This window comes from Schistocerca serialis, chromosome 8 (genome assembly GCF_023864345.2).
Source record: "Schistocerca serialis cubense isolate TAMUIC-IGC-003099 chromosome 8, iqSchSeri2.2, whole genome shotgun sequence".
Lineage (NCBI taxonomy): Eukaryota > Metazoa > Arthropoda > Insecta > Orthoptera > Acrididae > Schistocerca > Schistocerca serialis.
The window spans coordinates 578,147,088-578,163,784 of NC_064645.1; positions in this window are offsets into that span (position 1 = coordinate 578,147,088).

The following is a 16,697-nucleotide window of genomic DNA, read 5'->3' on the forward strand; positions in this document are numbered from 1 at the left end:
GGAAGCGAGTTTCCGGAGAGGACACAGGTGTAGTTGGGAGAAGGGCAGCAGTTCTGGAGAGCACGGCACTGCACACGGGAAGTGCTGGACGCTACAACCCGATGGACGCGGAGTCGCGGAAAATACTTGGAATGCAGCAGTTTGCGCGTGGTCGCGGAGGATAGAAATATTTCGGACTGTCGACCTGTGCTCTTGTGTGATTTCCGTGGCTTCTGCAGTGAAGTCGTAGTACGCGTTCAGAAGTGAATATCTCACGAGCTTTGTTGTTGTTCATAACTAATTACGTGAAATAGGAATCTATTGTTTCACGGCTTTTCGACTTATATTTTATTTAATTGCCGGCCCATCGATACCAATAAGTGTTTTGCAGAAATATACCGCAATCTCGAAAGCACTTTTACTATCGTACACATCATTTAAAGTCGGTAAGGTAGTTCAAAATGGATCTGAGCACTATGGGACTTAACTTCTGAGGTCATCAGTCCCCTAGAACTTAGAACTACTTAAACCTAACTAACCTAAGGACATCACACACATCCATGCCCGAGGCAGGATTCGAACCTGCGACGGTAGCGGTCGCGCAGTTCCAGACTGTAGCGCCTAGAACCGCTCGGCCACTCCGGGTGGCGTTAAGATAGTACCTGCCGATTTTATTTAATTGCAATCTTTCATTTATAAATTTATATGTTCCTTTCATAATACGCAAATGCCGAGTGATAGAAACCTTCGACCATTCGATTCATATGTGTATTCTTATCGTATAATGTAGACTCAGCAGTGTTTGGTATGTAATGCGGCAACTACGGTTCCCATCCCCTAGACAACGAAACCAGCCAAAACTTATAATATTGCAACTCTGAGCCGGAGGGTACGCAATTATATTTAGAAAGCTCGCAGCTGGGTTGACATAGAATGGACTGTGTCCTCTAGATGTTCAACTACTTGGAGACCGTTTGCAGCCATTCACGGTCGTAATATTCCCAAACAATGATGGAATTTTTGCGGATCACAATGCGCCATTGTACCAGGCCAAAGTCGCTCGCGACTGGTTTGGAGAACATTCTGGTCAGTTTGAGCGAATGATTAGACCATCCAGATTGCCCAACGTGAATCCCATCGAACATTTATGGGACATAAGCGAGAGATCAATTCGTGCACAAACTCCTACACCAGCAACACTTTCGCGATCATCGACGGCTATAGAGGCAGCGTGGCTCACTGTTGCTGCGAGGGGCTGTCTACGTCGAACTACGTTGGGCATAAGGAGGTTCGATCCGATCCTAAGTGGTAACCCATGACTTCTGTCCCTTCAGTTTGATTTTCTTTTCGACTGCTGTCGTACAGAAATCCAGATGCCGCCAGCGAAGGCGTGAGACTAGAGAGGAGAGTGGCCATAAGTGAAGTTGCCCGTGATTGGTTGATGAGCTTTAGCAGATAAATGGCGCCAAACGCCTCTCGCGCTTCCTATGTTCTCCGTCCTTTTGAGTTGAATTGAAGTTCAGAGGACTTTTGGAAACGATTAAAAGGTATTTGAATTATTCAGATACTTGTTATGCGTTGTGCATGCATGTTCGATTTAGTTGTATATCGTTTTTAGTACGTAATTAGCGTTTGCGATCTTAAATACGAGTTGAAATAATGAAGCGTTTTGTGATGAAGTCGGTAGGCCTACATGTTCGAAGTAAACAGGTTAGTAATTGTACAGTATTGTTTTTGACGTCTGCAATTCGTTCTGCAGACGTTCGTAAACGATGCCAGGTTGTGCTGCATTTGGTTGTTCCAATAGAGGCGAAGGTGGATTTCACATGTTAGCGTTTCCACGCAATGAAGAAAGACTAAAGCAGTGGGCAGTCGCAGTCGACAGGGCTGACATAAATCAAACAGGAGCCTTGTGAAAACCAACCAAGTACTCTTATCTATGCGAAGTAAGTCGTTTTTGCTTTTTACTGCATATAAAACTGTTGTGTACATAGTTCCGCGTAGTCAGCGCGTACACAACTTTCCCACTAGAGCGCGCCCCGCTAAGCACAACAGCGCAGGCGCAGCGCTCGTCCGTCTCCGCACTACGAGATGGCGCTGTCTTAGAGACGGACCAAATTCTGATTCCGCCGATCCGCGTATTAATATGTAACGCAGCCGATGAGATTGCTGCTAACGCAGAACCTTTTCTCCTCGCGGATCACTCTCGCGCAGTGATACCTGAACGCGCGAGGTATTATAACGAGTGTACAGACCTCCGATTAGTCAGTCTGCATTAGTCTGTACGAGTCTGCATTTGTCTGCACCAGTCTGCATTAGTTTACATTAGTCTGTAGTCAAGTTTCAGTCTGCGCCTAATAAGATTACCATGTTCCTGTACATAGCCATGAAGAGAAATGTATAGACACTTTGTCAAGTATCAGAGATATGTGAGAATAAGATTAACGTACCAAGACCAAAGGAACTTAAGATTGTCAATTGTAAACAGCATCCAGAACCAAGTTAAGTAGTTTTTAGGCTTGTTATTATTTTAATAAATGTGTGTGAAAATTAATCAAGTTCTGTTTAAAGTTGGTCACCGTCAATCTGCTACTCTAAGCGTGCAAGTGGCATTTCTATCGTCTGACCTAACGGCAGAAGATAAATACGCCACGATAAGAGCACAAGACATATTGCTGACACTCGCATAGAGCGCCAAGTCAAACAATCTAATGGTGTGTGTACCGAAGGTCTTACAGTACGCACCCCATAAAAACAACTTGCAATATACATAGCTAAATTTGAAAACAGACCTGTAAATTGGGTGCGTGATAATTATTATAACACATTATTGTTATAAACAAAGGCATTTAACGAATGATTTCGCCATATTGTCTCGTGCTTTTGATTCGGTGAGTGTGTACTCCACTACTGGCCATTAAAAAGTGCCGCCGCAGTTTGGCAGAAAAATGGCCGCCGTATCGTCCGGTTGGCCACTCTCTCCCTATACAGGCTCTTTACGTGAGACCGATTTTGGGCGCGGCTGGTAACCCCAGCGGGGTTTCCATGGTAGGAGTAGCAGGCCGTGCAATTACGCCGTGTTGGGAAAGCATCCTCTACTTGCGCGAGAAGTGAACCGGACGGTGGTGGGTGGAAGCGAGCCAGGGTCGGCCGTGGGTGGTAGGCGCGCGCGTTGGCAAAGCAGTGCGGCGCTGAGCGGCGCCTCCGTAGCGCCACTGTATGCAGATGCGGCGGCTAATTGCGAGAGCACGCGGGCCCAGCCTGCTCTGCGCTTGCGCAATGGGCGGCGTGCCCCGCGGCGCTGCCTGCCTGCCTGCTGGTGCTCGTTAGTCGCATCCTTTCACTCCGGCCGCCGCCGCTCCCGGCGGATGCCCTCGCCGCCTTCCGTGTCACCCACCGACACCGTCGATTGAGTCACTCGCTCTGCCGAGCCACAGCTTCTGCTCCTACGTGGCGCTGCTGCCAGTGTCGTTGTCGTCAACTATTAGACCGTCGTGGTATCGCAAGCGTACGCAGGTTGAAACGAAAATCTGGTGAGGAATTTTGGTAAGCTACTCTGGTGTAGGTCGTAGGACTGCTGATATTTTTAAAAACGTCGGGTGTCGGATATGTCAATATTTGAAGAAATTTCATAATGGGCTCTCGTTATATGGAAAAAGTATCGATACATGGACGTAAAAGAATATCGACGTACCGGCCTATAAAAACATCGACTGCACATTGTAAATATACTGCCAGTTTTGGAGGTGTATATTTAAGTATTGATTTATTATTAGATATTCTGTACGTCAACAAGCTAGCAGCCTGCCTGTCCCTCTTAGAGCAACAACTGAAAGGAAAATGTTCATACTTGGCGATAACCACTTGGCTAACAATGGTAACGTGGCACAATAAAAGATCTCCAAGGGGTACGTCGTTCGGTTTCATCACATATGCGATTTGTCCCGAACGCCTCATGTTGACTTCCCTGTTTTTTAAATTTCTGCAAACGTCAGCGACCTAGCGGTTGTAGTGTCAAAATTGCGTGGTGAAGCTAAACGGCCGGCCGCTGTGGCCGAGCGGTTCTAGGCGCTTCAGTCCGGAACCGCGTTGCTGCTCCCGTCGCAGGTTCGAATCCTGCCTCGGGCATGGATGTGCGTGATGTCCTTAGGTTAGTCAGGTTTAAGTAGTTATAAGTCTAGGGGACTGATGACCTCAGATGTTAAGTCCCATAGTGCTTAGAGTCATTTTTTGAAGCTAAAAGTTGCAGTTTCTGTAAGCAGCGCCGTGCGCCGATTACGCCAGCATTTCCTCTCATACGTCTCCGTCCACCGTAAACACCAATCTTATCATTTAGATTTCTGCTAATCATTTTCAGCAATTGTTTTTGAAGAACGCAGATGTAAAGAAATGGCAGACTAGTAGCGTTAAATTTTTTTAACGCAACGGTTTGCTGTTTCTTCACATAGGAGATGTTGATATTCAATTCACTCCCCCCCCCCCCCCCCCCCCTCACCCCCCTCCGCCACTGCAATCGGACTTCTTCTTTTGTGCCACATAAACTTAGTTCACAGTGTCAAAGAGAAAGACTGGACGTAATGAAAGCTCAAAAAGTAGTAGTATGAGTCCTTCACACAGTGAAAGTAAAATCATGCTCTACTACGATTTTAAAAGAATAACTTCAAATATTTACCGAAAATTGTGAAAAAATATAAAATGAAATAAAAATGTCGCCACTCCATATTACCATTTTCATATCTATATACCGATATAATGGGAAGAATATATATATATATATATATATATATATATATATATATATATATATATATATATATATACTCCTGGAAATGGAAAAAAGAACACATTGACACCGGTGTGTCAGACCCACCATACTTGCTCCGGACACTGCGAGAGGGCTGTACAAGCAATGATCACACGCACGGCACAGCGGACACACCAGGAACCGCGGCGTTGGCCGTCGAATGGCGCTAGCTGCGCAGCATTTGTGCACCGCCGCCGTCAGTGTCAGCCAGTTTGCCGTGGCATACGGAGCTCCATCGCAGTTTTTAACACTGGTAGCATGCAGCGACAGCGTGGACGTGAACCGTGTGTGCAGTTGACGGACTTTGAGCGAGGGCGTATAGTGGGCATGCGGGAGGCCGGGTGGACGTACCGCCGAATTGCTCAACACGTGGGGCGTGAGGTCTCCACAGTACATCGATGTTGTCGCCAGTGGTCGGCGGAAGGTGCACGTGCCCGTCGACCTGGGACCGGACCGCAGCGACGCACGGATGCACGCCAAGTCCGTAGGATCCTACGCAGTGCCGTAGGGGACCGCACGGCCACTTCCCAGGAAATTAGGGACACTGTTGCTCCTGGGGTATCGGCGAGGACCATTCGCAACCGTCTCCATGAAGCTGGGCTACGGTCCCGCACACCGTTAGGCCGTCTTCCGCTCACGCCCCAACATCGTGCAGCCCGCCTCCAGTGGTGTCGCGACAGGCGTGAATGGAGGGACGAATGGAGACGTGTCGTCTTCAGCGATGAGAGTCGCTTCTGCGTTGGTGCCAATGATGCTCGTATGCGTGTTTGGCGCCGTGCAGGTGAGCGCCACAATCAGGACTGCATACGACCGAGGCACACAGGGCCAACACCCGGCATCATGGTGTGGGGAGCGATCTCCTACACTGGCCGTACAGCACTGGTGATCGTCGAGGGGACACTGAATAGTGCACGGTACATCCAAACCGTCATCGAACCCATCGTTCTACCATTCCTAGACCGGCAAGGGAACTTGCTGTTCCAACAGGTCAATGCACGTCCGCATGTATCCCGTGCCACCCAACGTGCTCTAGAAGGTGTAAGTCAACTACCCTGGCCAGCAAGATCTCCGGATCTGTCCCCCATTGAGCATGTTTGGGACTGGATGAAGCGTCGTCTCACGCGGTCTGCACGTCCAGCACGAACGCTGGTCCAACTGAGGCGCCAGGTGGAAATGGCATGGCAAGCCGTTCCACAGGACTACATCCAGCATCTCTACGATCGTCTCCATGGGAGAATAGCAGCCTGCATTGCTGCGAAAGGTGGATATACACTGTACTAGTGCCGACATTGTGCATGCTCTGTTGCCTGTGTCTATGTGCCTGTGGTTCTGTCAGTGTGATCATGTGATGTATCTGACCCCAGGAATGTGTCAATAAAGTTTCCCCTTCCTGGGACAATGAATTCACGGTGTTCTTATTTCAATTTCCAGGAGTGTATATATATATATAGACATTTTTTGGAAAAAAATATCAATATATCGATACACCAATAATTATCAGCAGCCCTAGTAGGTAGGCGTGATTCTCGTAACGCGATACTCAAACTTCCAAACAAAACACAGTTGTCCCAAGGCAATTACCTCAAGTGACCAGTACTACACTTAACAAAGAAATGAGTAAGATGATAACTGCCAAGTTATAAAACATGTCTATTTAATATTAACTATTAAGGATATAAGATAACGCAATATGAGAGACAGCAATAATTGGTAGCATTCAAGCGTATTTTTGTCCTACACACAGCTTAACAACGTGGTTCGAGAGGCAAAGCTCTCATCATCAGTTTCTCAAACAGCTCATAAAGTTAAAGCACTAAAAATCTGCCAACAACAATAATTATAACGTTCACGAGGTAAAATAGAATAAAAACACACTGGACTGTGGATTCGTATCTTAACATTGAAATCGTTGTCAGTCAGTGGCTGCCCCATCTCACAGCCCACACTATATCAGGCCGCTTCCTATAGCTCTGCTGTGGGCTCCAACATGTCAGCGGTATTACTGTGTTAACTGCAGATACTGGATCAGCCATGCGGCTGTGCTATCGGTCGCCTTTTCCTCACTTCCTAAGCCTACGATCGTCAGACTATACTTATTTCGTCAAAGAGGTGTTACGAATTTATAATCACGTATCTCTTCTAAAATAATTCCACAGACACGAGCCAAGAAATCTCATTTCGTTGTCTTTGAGTTGTGCGCTCAGAATATGGCCATGTTTCTTTTCTATGGGCAAGATTTCTATGTCTTTTTCTATTCCCTTAATGTTTCGTACATATGATTCGCAACAGCTGATTCGTCGTAATTAATTAATCTGAATACATCTTTATTCTCCTTGCACCCGATCGAAAATGTTCTTCCTGTCTGGCCAATACATTTTGCATCACAGAAAGCGCGTTGAATTTTATAGACTTCCGAACTCCCAAACTTATTTATCTTTTTACCGACATTGTGCTTCAGGTTATACACAACTAGATTATTTACCGGGAATGCTATTAGAACACCGTACGGTTTAAAAAATTCGCTGTTTTGCGAGACTGTACTATGGCACGGCCTCGGTGCCATTTTATTTGTCTCGGTTAAGTTTATACTTTTTGCGCTAATTACTTTTACACAACAAGTTATTAACACTTTCTACTTCGCAATCATTGTTAATCGCTATCTTCTAGTCTACTTAGGGGAAAGACTAACCAGAGGAAATTTCTTGAGAAATCTGCAGCACCACGCAGACCAGTTGAACGAATTAAGAAGTGGTCATATGACCGAAGCTGATTTGCTGGGAAGGCAAGCGCTCGATGAAGGTTCCTATCGAAGAATGCTCAGAAACTTTCAACGTGCGTTATTAAATGGCCGTCGGATTAGCCTCACAATATTACACAGGTGATTTTGTGTACGAAGATGCTGAGAGTAGAGTGACTGCTACGTTTGTAGATTCTAGAAAAAAAAACGCTCGATCTAAAATCGTGAAAAATGAAACAAGATGCACCCAGTCACTGCAATTCTTTATTAGCTTCTCGTGGATTTTAATCCCTTATCTTGAATGTGTCAGTGTGTAACGACACAACCCTGGTAAGGCAAGTCACGTGTCGGCACGCGCACGTGCGCGTGTGCGTTCATGACTAGCTATTTACAAAGAAAGAAACCCAATGTAAGTAGTCAAAAAGTATTATTGCAGGTTGCGGGCTCATTTTTAACGATTGTCAGAGTGGACAACCTGTTATCACGATATAACTTTTTTTCGAGGTATCGCGAACCCTAATTGCCAATTTACTCCTGATCTGATGAAAAATTCAGAGACGCCACAAGACATAAATTTCTGATATACTGATCAACAGTATGCCGAAATCTAAATTCGGATGTGGTAATTCTGAGTGGATCTGAATATTTTCTGAAGGTCGTCTCAACCGTTAAGTTCAAAAATTCATACTGATCGTCATTTATCTAGAGAAGGCACAGTGCTACAAAACCGACTGTCTCGACGGTCGGGGCCAAGGCAGGAGGGAAAACGTCTGTGGACGAAAGGCAGTGTCTGTTCACTCAGTCCCAACAGGCAGTCTTTGAGCACTGCTCCTCCCAGCGGCTGGTGCTAGCCATGTGTTTCGCTGTCTGAAGCACACCAGTGAGCGGACTTTCGGAAGCCATAAAACTTCACAGCACAGCCGCCCCAATCTCTGTCAGCTTGTCTTCAAACCAAAGGTAGCGGCTACACGACTAAAACACGCATGCGATGGACCATCAGGACTTGCCGGCCTGTCAGAGTAGCGTTTGCTTACTCATTACTTCTAGCAGAAGGTAGGAATGTGGATCGCGTCCAGTCGCCACCGTTTCCAACTGCCGAATTTTACTGAGATGTTGTCGTACAGCTAGGCGACACACTCCGCCATGTGAGAAGCACCCCGTCTTCGTCAACTCAATCGTTATTTCAGGGGTTCAGCCCTCTCCTGCTCTTTAAACTACAGCGGCCTTTTAACTTCTTTTGACAGTTACGTATATTGATTCCTGCATTGGTTGATTGCCCTCTCTGTATGTCAGTAGTTTATCTGGTCCGTGAAGGCTACTCCCGTCTGTGTGTTTGTAGATTCTAGGACAATATATCCTATTAATATTCATCATTCCTCTGTTTCAGTTACAGTTGTATCTCTGTACACATTCCCCAGTCTCTTACAAGCAGAAACGTTGCTGGTTGCCTTCCATGGTCGGGACTGAGTTAGATCTCAACAAAATTTCTGGTAGTTTCCATGTTTCCCCCTAAGATGTGATGTCAGTTGTTACGGCCTGAGAACGCCATGGAGGGTCGTTTACACAGCCGCGCGGTGCTACGTACGCAGCAAGGGAAGTTGTGACCGATAGTCTTGTATTTTAGCCAACGAGTTTCAGTTTCAAGGAGTGCCTAAACTCGAGTTACAGCGCTCCTTGCAGAATCCCGCTTTAACTCGGCCGCCATGTTGACGGTGGTTGGAACACTGAGAGGACGTAGTCTACCACAAGCCTCTGTGGAAAGAGAAATGCATTATTTGGTGAATCCTTTAATTTTTCCTTGCGGTTTATTTAGCGAAATATAAAGTAAACGTGTCTAAAGTTCAACAGCACGAGTCGATGTGACAGGCGCTAACGTAGAGATGAACAGTAAATGTGAAAAGGGACAAATTATTTCTAACTGCAACGAGCTGGATCTGGTCAAAGCACTTTGAAGAGAATAGATGTACAACACGGATTATCAGAGACGCATTTTGTTCAAAGCAATCCCAGTTGTAAACAAAACAAAAAAGATGGAATCGCACAACCAGGGTGCAAAAGTGAACTTTGATCAATTATTTGCTCAATAATGCTCTTAATGAGTCATCAGTAGCACTTAGTAAGTCTGTAACATACTACTAATAATAGTACTTTTACATATTTTCGTACAAACAAAAATACTGTTTCTGTTGCCGGCCGTTGTGGCCTAGCGGTTCTAGGCGCTTCAGTCTGGAACCGCGCGACCGCTACGATCGCAGGTTCGAATCCTGCCTCGGGCATGGATGTGTGTGATGTCCTTAGGTTAGTTAGGTTTAAGTAGTTCTAAGTTGTAGGGGACTAATGACCTCAGATGTTAAGTCCCATAGTGCTCAGAGCCATTTGAACCATTTTTTGAACCGTTTCTGTTAGCTACCAACAACGCATTTTCAAGTTTCCTCCATAATATTCAAGTAGCTGCTTATTTTGTACGGGTTTGCTAGCAATAAGAATTTATCGTTGTTGGACGAAAATATTTTATTTACATCGAAAAGTTCATCCAAATTTCGACCAAAACTTCCCTTGTTGCTGCCACTGTACGTAGAAATCGCCACTGTTTACTATTTTTTGAGAAATAAATAATGATAGCATTTGCTATTTAAAGTTAGTCAAAGTCAGTGTCAAATGGGGAAGGGGGGGGAGGATGGCGGTGACACAGCAGACAACTCCCTTGACTAAGGATAAAATGGCGAACGGGTATCCAACATGCTTCAAACATGGCGGACGTACGGCCACTCTGTGAAATTTAAACTTGTTGATTGTAACTGAAATTCGATTGCAGAGATTTTGGTTCTTTGTTCTATGTTTCTCTTCGAGTAAATGGCACATCAATACTTACAAGCTCTATCGCTTAGTTTACGACCTAAGATTCACATATCTTTACGACTAGTTAAGTTTGGAGGTATTTGTTTTGAAATCATTCAAGGACAGTTGTTTTGTATAACTGATAATTTTGACTTTATGGTGTATTCTATATAAAACTTGGAGTAAAATGATATATTACATATTACTCTTCTTAATGGGAAACGTTAAATATAAACACAAAAAATTATGTATCTAGTAACTTCTGAAATAAAAATCATCTGACCTAGCAAACTTATAGAGGAGAACTAGACTCTACGATGATCTCGACTAACTGAAGTACTCATTCTTTCATTTCCATGTCCGGTCAGCATTCCAAAAAATAGCAGTTGGGATAGCTTTGTCATTTCCTTCGTAAACATCTTGTATTGTGTACGGGTTGTCCAGGAGGGTGCATACAAGTAGGTGGCTTGGATCTTCTTCAGCTCCACAGGCTCAAAAGGTGTCAGCTCTCGCTGGAAGGATTCCCTGTTTCTTCAGGTTGGTCTTGCATCGGGGGACGCCCACTCTTAGGCGCTTGAGAGACCACCATACACGGTATTGTAGGTTTGCGCCAGGAGCTAGTTCTTCATTTTGGTGAGACGCCTATGGGCAATGAGCTCTTCCATGTTGCGAGACGAATTGCCTCTGGTGCTCCCTCCAGTAGCGCAGTCCTGGAAAGGAAAGTCTTGCGGAATTTAAGGCGAGATCTGGCTGCCGGATGACCGTACAGAGGATGTCAGCGGTCATTCTCCTGCTTTGTTCTCTCATTGTCTGCAGCAATGGCCCTCCGGATGTTGGGTTGGGATATTCCAACAATCGGATACAATTTCTGCACTGGTGTTGGCTCCAAGCATCCTCAGACGATCCTTGTAGTATCGTCGGCCGCAATATCGACTTGCTTAGCATGAGCTGAAGCTTTTCACACAGGAGCAGCATAGTCAGCGGCTGATACACAAAGCGCAAGTGCAGAAATCCTTAGGAGGTGTGGATTCCCTCCCAGCTGCTGCCAACCAGCTTCTTATGTATCCCATTGCGAGCAATGACTTTCTGTTTCACGTTTTGACATTACTGCCTGTCCAGTGTGATACCTGGGTAGACTGGTGTTGGGCAATGTTTCAGTTGCTCTCCTCGCCATCTGATGTCCAGCTTTTGCTGCGCTTCCCTGTTTCGTAAGTGGAAGGCGCTCACTTGAGTTTTACTGGGATTGGGCTTCAGGTGGTTGGCGTCATAGTACTTGCAGAGTTCATGCATTGCTATAGACAGTTTTCCCTCTACTTCCTTTACGGTTGGCCCCTGAACAGCTGCTGCTGTGTCATTGGCATAGATGAAAAGCCTAGTACTTGCTGGTATTGGCTGATCATTTGTGTAGATATTGTACAGTGCTGGAGCGAGCACACTGCCTTGGGGGAGACCGTTCTTCTACGTTCGCCATCTACTCCTCTTACCCTCCAAAGAAACTTGGAATCTTCTGAAGAAATGTGCTAATAAAGGATGCTAGTTGGTAGTCCTCAGTAAGGTCATACACTTTCTTTAACGTTTCCTATGATTCACAGTGTCGTTTGCAGCTGTTAGATCAACAAAAGCGCTCCAGTAATCTCACCACGCTCAAAACCGTCCTCGATATGCTGGGTTAGATTCAAGATCTGACTACAGGATGATTTGGCAGAACGAAAGCCTGCTTGTTGTGCGATAAACTTCACTTCGAGGGTGGCACCGATTTGGTTAAGTACCAGCCGTTCTAATATCTTGAAGGTGTGGCATAAAAGGGAGATAGTTCGAAATTTTTTTGGATCGTTTAGTTCCTTCCCAGGCTTAAGTATTGCAATGACTCGAAACTTCCGCCACATTTTGGAGATATGTAGATTGGCGACACATGTGTTCATTAGGCTTAGTAGCCACGCCATCGTTTTACAGCAGAAGTTCTTTATCTGTTCAGCTCTAAGTTCATCGCCGGCCGGTGTGGTCGAGCGGTTCTAGGCACTACAGTCTGGAACCGCGCGACCGCTACAGTCGCAGGTTCGAATCCTGCCTCGGGCATGGATGTGTGTGATGTCCTTAGGTTAGCTAGGTTTAAGTAGTTCTAAGTTCTAGGGGACTGATAACCTCAGATGTTAAGTCCCATTGTGCTCAGAGCCATTTGAACCATTTTATCTAAGTTCATCAACACCTGCAGCCTTGTACATCTTCAAGCTGGATATGGCAGTTTTGAGTTCAGCTATGGTGAAGGATCCCTAAGAAAATAATGTTCTGTTTCTGGGTCGCGCTGAAGACCTTCTTTGGGCGTCCTTCCTTTTATTTTGCCATTCTGCAGGAGCTGGGTTGGCAATTTATCAGGAGTCACACTCGTAAAATTGTCTTGTGATTTTACAGAGTCGCCACTCAGGTTTTTAAGCAATTTCCAGCCTTGTCTACCGTTTAGCTTCATGTCAAGGTTCTCTACCAGGTTACTCCACTTGGCCTTGCGAGTTGCTGAAATGGCTTGCAACAGTATTTCACCAGCTTGGATCGTTTCTTCTGCAAATGGATCCTCTTCATAGAGAGTTTGGTGTCTTTCTAAGAACAGTTTGTCGTCACTGGGCATGCCTGGAACATACTGAGTTCTGCATCCTCTTGGAATAGTTTTCCTAGAAACCTGTTGGAAGCATTTGATGAAGGTGTCTTACATTTCAGGTTGCAGTGGAATGTTTATCACTTTTGAGTCAAGCTCTTCACTGAACTTCTGCCAGTCATGCTTTTTGAAGTTAAACCTCCTCTTGAATGGTACCTCTTCAGGTGCTACTACAGGATTCACAGTGCATATGACAGGTCTATGTTTGGTACAGGGGATGGGCTCTACTACTGTCTTTATACATTGTACAGATACCTTTGAAGAAACAAATATTTTGTCTGGGTTGTGCCCTCTTTTCCACCTGCCACTGTTAAAAGAGGGTGGGAGCTTCGGATCATGGATCACATGTAGGTCATGAGCCTCAGCCTATGTTTCTAGACTTCTTCCGTTTGTGTCCGTGTCTGGGTATCCCCATGATGTGTTTCTGCACTTGAAATCGTCTATGACAAAGTCCGCGTCCTGATCGTTGAAGTTGGCTGGTGTTTTAATGTTCAAATTGTGGTCGGGTGGTTTGTGGACCGATGTTACACAGAAGAATGGAGTTCGTATTGTGAAGAGCTCGATGTTGTTGTCGTCAGTCAGTAAGGCCGATGTAATACTCACTTTAGGTCTGGCAAAGATGGCACTGCCGTATTTGTCGTGAGGCCTTTCCAGTATTAATTCCATACCAGCGATTCTTGGACGGTTTTTAGTACTTCCCCTGTGTGCTTCCTGGACTAACAGAGTGTAGCACGTATATTTTTGGCATAATTTTGCTACTAAAACTTCTTTCTCTCGGGAAAATCCCTCGATGTTTACGGAAATAAAAACAAATGGTTTTGAGAAAGACGAATCGGAATGCAGTCCATTTAAATGGAGACCGGTTGTCAAAGTACCGTCAGCGCGCTTCGTAGCGTCTTCTGACGTTGCCCAGGGTACAGCCGATTGCTACTAATCTCTTGTTCTTCTCTTATTGCAACTTTCGTGGATGTTCCTTTCATGTACCCCACTGGAGTAATGTAATGCACTTTTCATGCAACAAACTGACATTTTTCAGCATGTCATAAAATGTTACGTATTTTGTTTGTAAAAGTTGGTGCCGATATTTTTTCCGTGTCTCTGTACTCAAAACGACTTGTTATTTAATTTTCATGACACAATCATTGAGAGCTTAGACAAGATTCCTGTTTTGTAAACAAGTAATTTGGCTAACACAGATACAAATTTTCTAGCGGAAAGAAATGCGTTGACTTCAGTGCAAACAAAAGAGACAATGCTCTTCACGAGAAGATGTGATTTATCGTGTTTTCTGCAAAATTTACTACTCCTGCTTCATAGAGAAGTTCATTACCCCTTTTTCAACATGTGCACCAGCTGTGATGACTGAAGATTTTTGATATTGTGATATTGAGCGTTAGACTGATCTCGACTGATGTCCCACAAGCAACCACCAGAAGTAATCAAATGCAGTGATCATGAATGCGGACTTGCATATAAACCTGGGAGTAATAGCCATGGATACTCCAACCATCATTTGATTTTGAATCTCTTGTAGCAATCGTGTTTTTAGCCAGAATTACAGGATTTCAGTTACTTCTTCTATTCCAACATCAGTTTAAAAAAAAAATATATAAACTCAAACATGATTCAGCACCTTTGTGCCATCATCAGTGGGTATTCTTTATTGAGGTCTGTAAAACCCACCTACGTATGTTTCAACCAGTTACATTCGACTTTCATTCTGTTATTGAAACCATAAACGTAATATTAACTATTATTACTCCTCAGCACCCACTTGATCTCTTGTAGAGTCCGATAGTTTCAACATTTGGCAGTTAATGTTATTCGGTGGTCAGCTGTCCTCCTTGTTGTCACAAGGGAGCAAAGTCGTTTGTGCTATGTATTTGCGGGTGGTATAGACTATGTATTGTAGCTACTTGTTTCTAGTGCGTCTTTCGAGGGAATTGCAGGGCGCCCAAGAATTTTTCAAAACAATTGCGATAAGCCGCCTAAAAACAACACTCAGATTGTCTGTTATATTAAACCAACGGTGATAAATTGCTTGCTGGTTCGTGTGGATGTGGCACATCTCTCCATCAGCGAGATGAACGTTAAGCAGTACCAGCAGTTCTGATACAGCGTACAGATACTATTACTTATTGTCTGCAACGGGGCAGAATATTTCTACGCTTTTGAATGTAAGTTATTTATTGGTGAATCTGTACTCTGACCAGGGTCATCCAAGTGATCTATGAAACGAAACCAGCATTGAGACGTTGTTCTGTAGACACCGGGAATTGTGGCCATTGGCAAGAGAATTCTCGACACCTGGGAATGATCAAGTCATTGAACGAAATGTACGCAGCTATTCACCTATCCAAGAACAATGGGAGAAAATAAATTTTATCTATAGATTCAACCCTGTGTAGCTGTGAAGAAGAATATACTACCTCTCATATGCCTCAGAGCATGTCGTCCTATACTCGTTTCGAAGTCGTGCTAGTAAGTGAAAACGGGGAGACTATGGCCTAATTGCCGCGCGGGGTAGCCGAGCGGTCTAGGGCGCTGCAGTCATGAACTGTGCGGCTGGTCCCGGCGGAGGTTCGAGTCCTCTTTCGGGCATGGGTGTGCGTGCTTGTCCTTAGGATAATTTAGGTTAAGTAGAGTGTAAACTTAGGGACTGATGACCTTAGCAGTTAAGTCCCGTAAGATTTCACGCACACACATTATGGCCTAATTCAAGGTGAATATTGTTTGAGTGTCTAATTTAATAAAACGATATTTTTTTTACGAACTTCCATGATGCTGGAGTAGCTATGGATTAGCAACTTCTGTTGCGAATTTTACTTGTTCTTATACTCACTCGACGACTGATTTTGGGCAAAGACCCATTTTGAAATCATCGTAATAGTCGAGAATGCTATTTACGAAGATGTGAAAACCATGTCATAAATGTGGAACGAACGGTTACAGCGCATCTGTATTTGAGGTATATTCTTCCTGGAGTCCTGCATCTACTACTGCGGCCTTAACAGAGATGCTAAATATCGGCAACAGCTCCCTTCAGTTCACAATTGCCATAAGGTCCGTCAACGTCAGCCTGCAGCCTCGCTAATAAACTCAACAGCTGCCAGGCTGAGGAGCGCAGCAATTACGAGTACATCCACATTAGCATATAACAAGCAAAATCTGTAGCATCAATAAACATGCCAACAGCTGCCTGCCTAATCCGTGTAGCACTTAACACCCACGAAAATTCAATCAACAGCTACAACAACCCACATGAACTCAGCAGCTGTCCAGCTGATCTTGAGCAGCACCTAAAACCACCGATAAAATTTGAACAAGTAACTACTACGAAGCTAACGAACATAATATATGAAGATGGTATTTAAACTTTCGGACATGCCGAAAGTACAGATACCATCTTCATATAGTAATGGCTAACCGGCCATCGACCTCCTTCTTCTGTGCTGGATGCACACGCATTGCCCGAACTCTTACGGGACTCGGTAAGATTGTCTGCCGCGAGTAATGAGTGTAATGGGCAGGGGCACTACGAATGTAATGTGTGGACATTAAGGTGGGAATGTGGGTCTTACGGGGAGCGTGCACGAAATAAATCCCTGCAATCGCACTATCCTTTGTGCCCTCGGTGGCTCAGATGGATAGAGCGTCTGCCATGTAAGCAGGAGATCAAGGGTTCGAGTCCC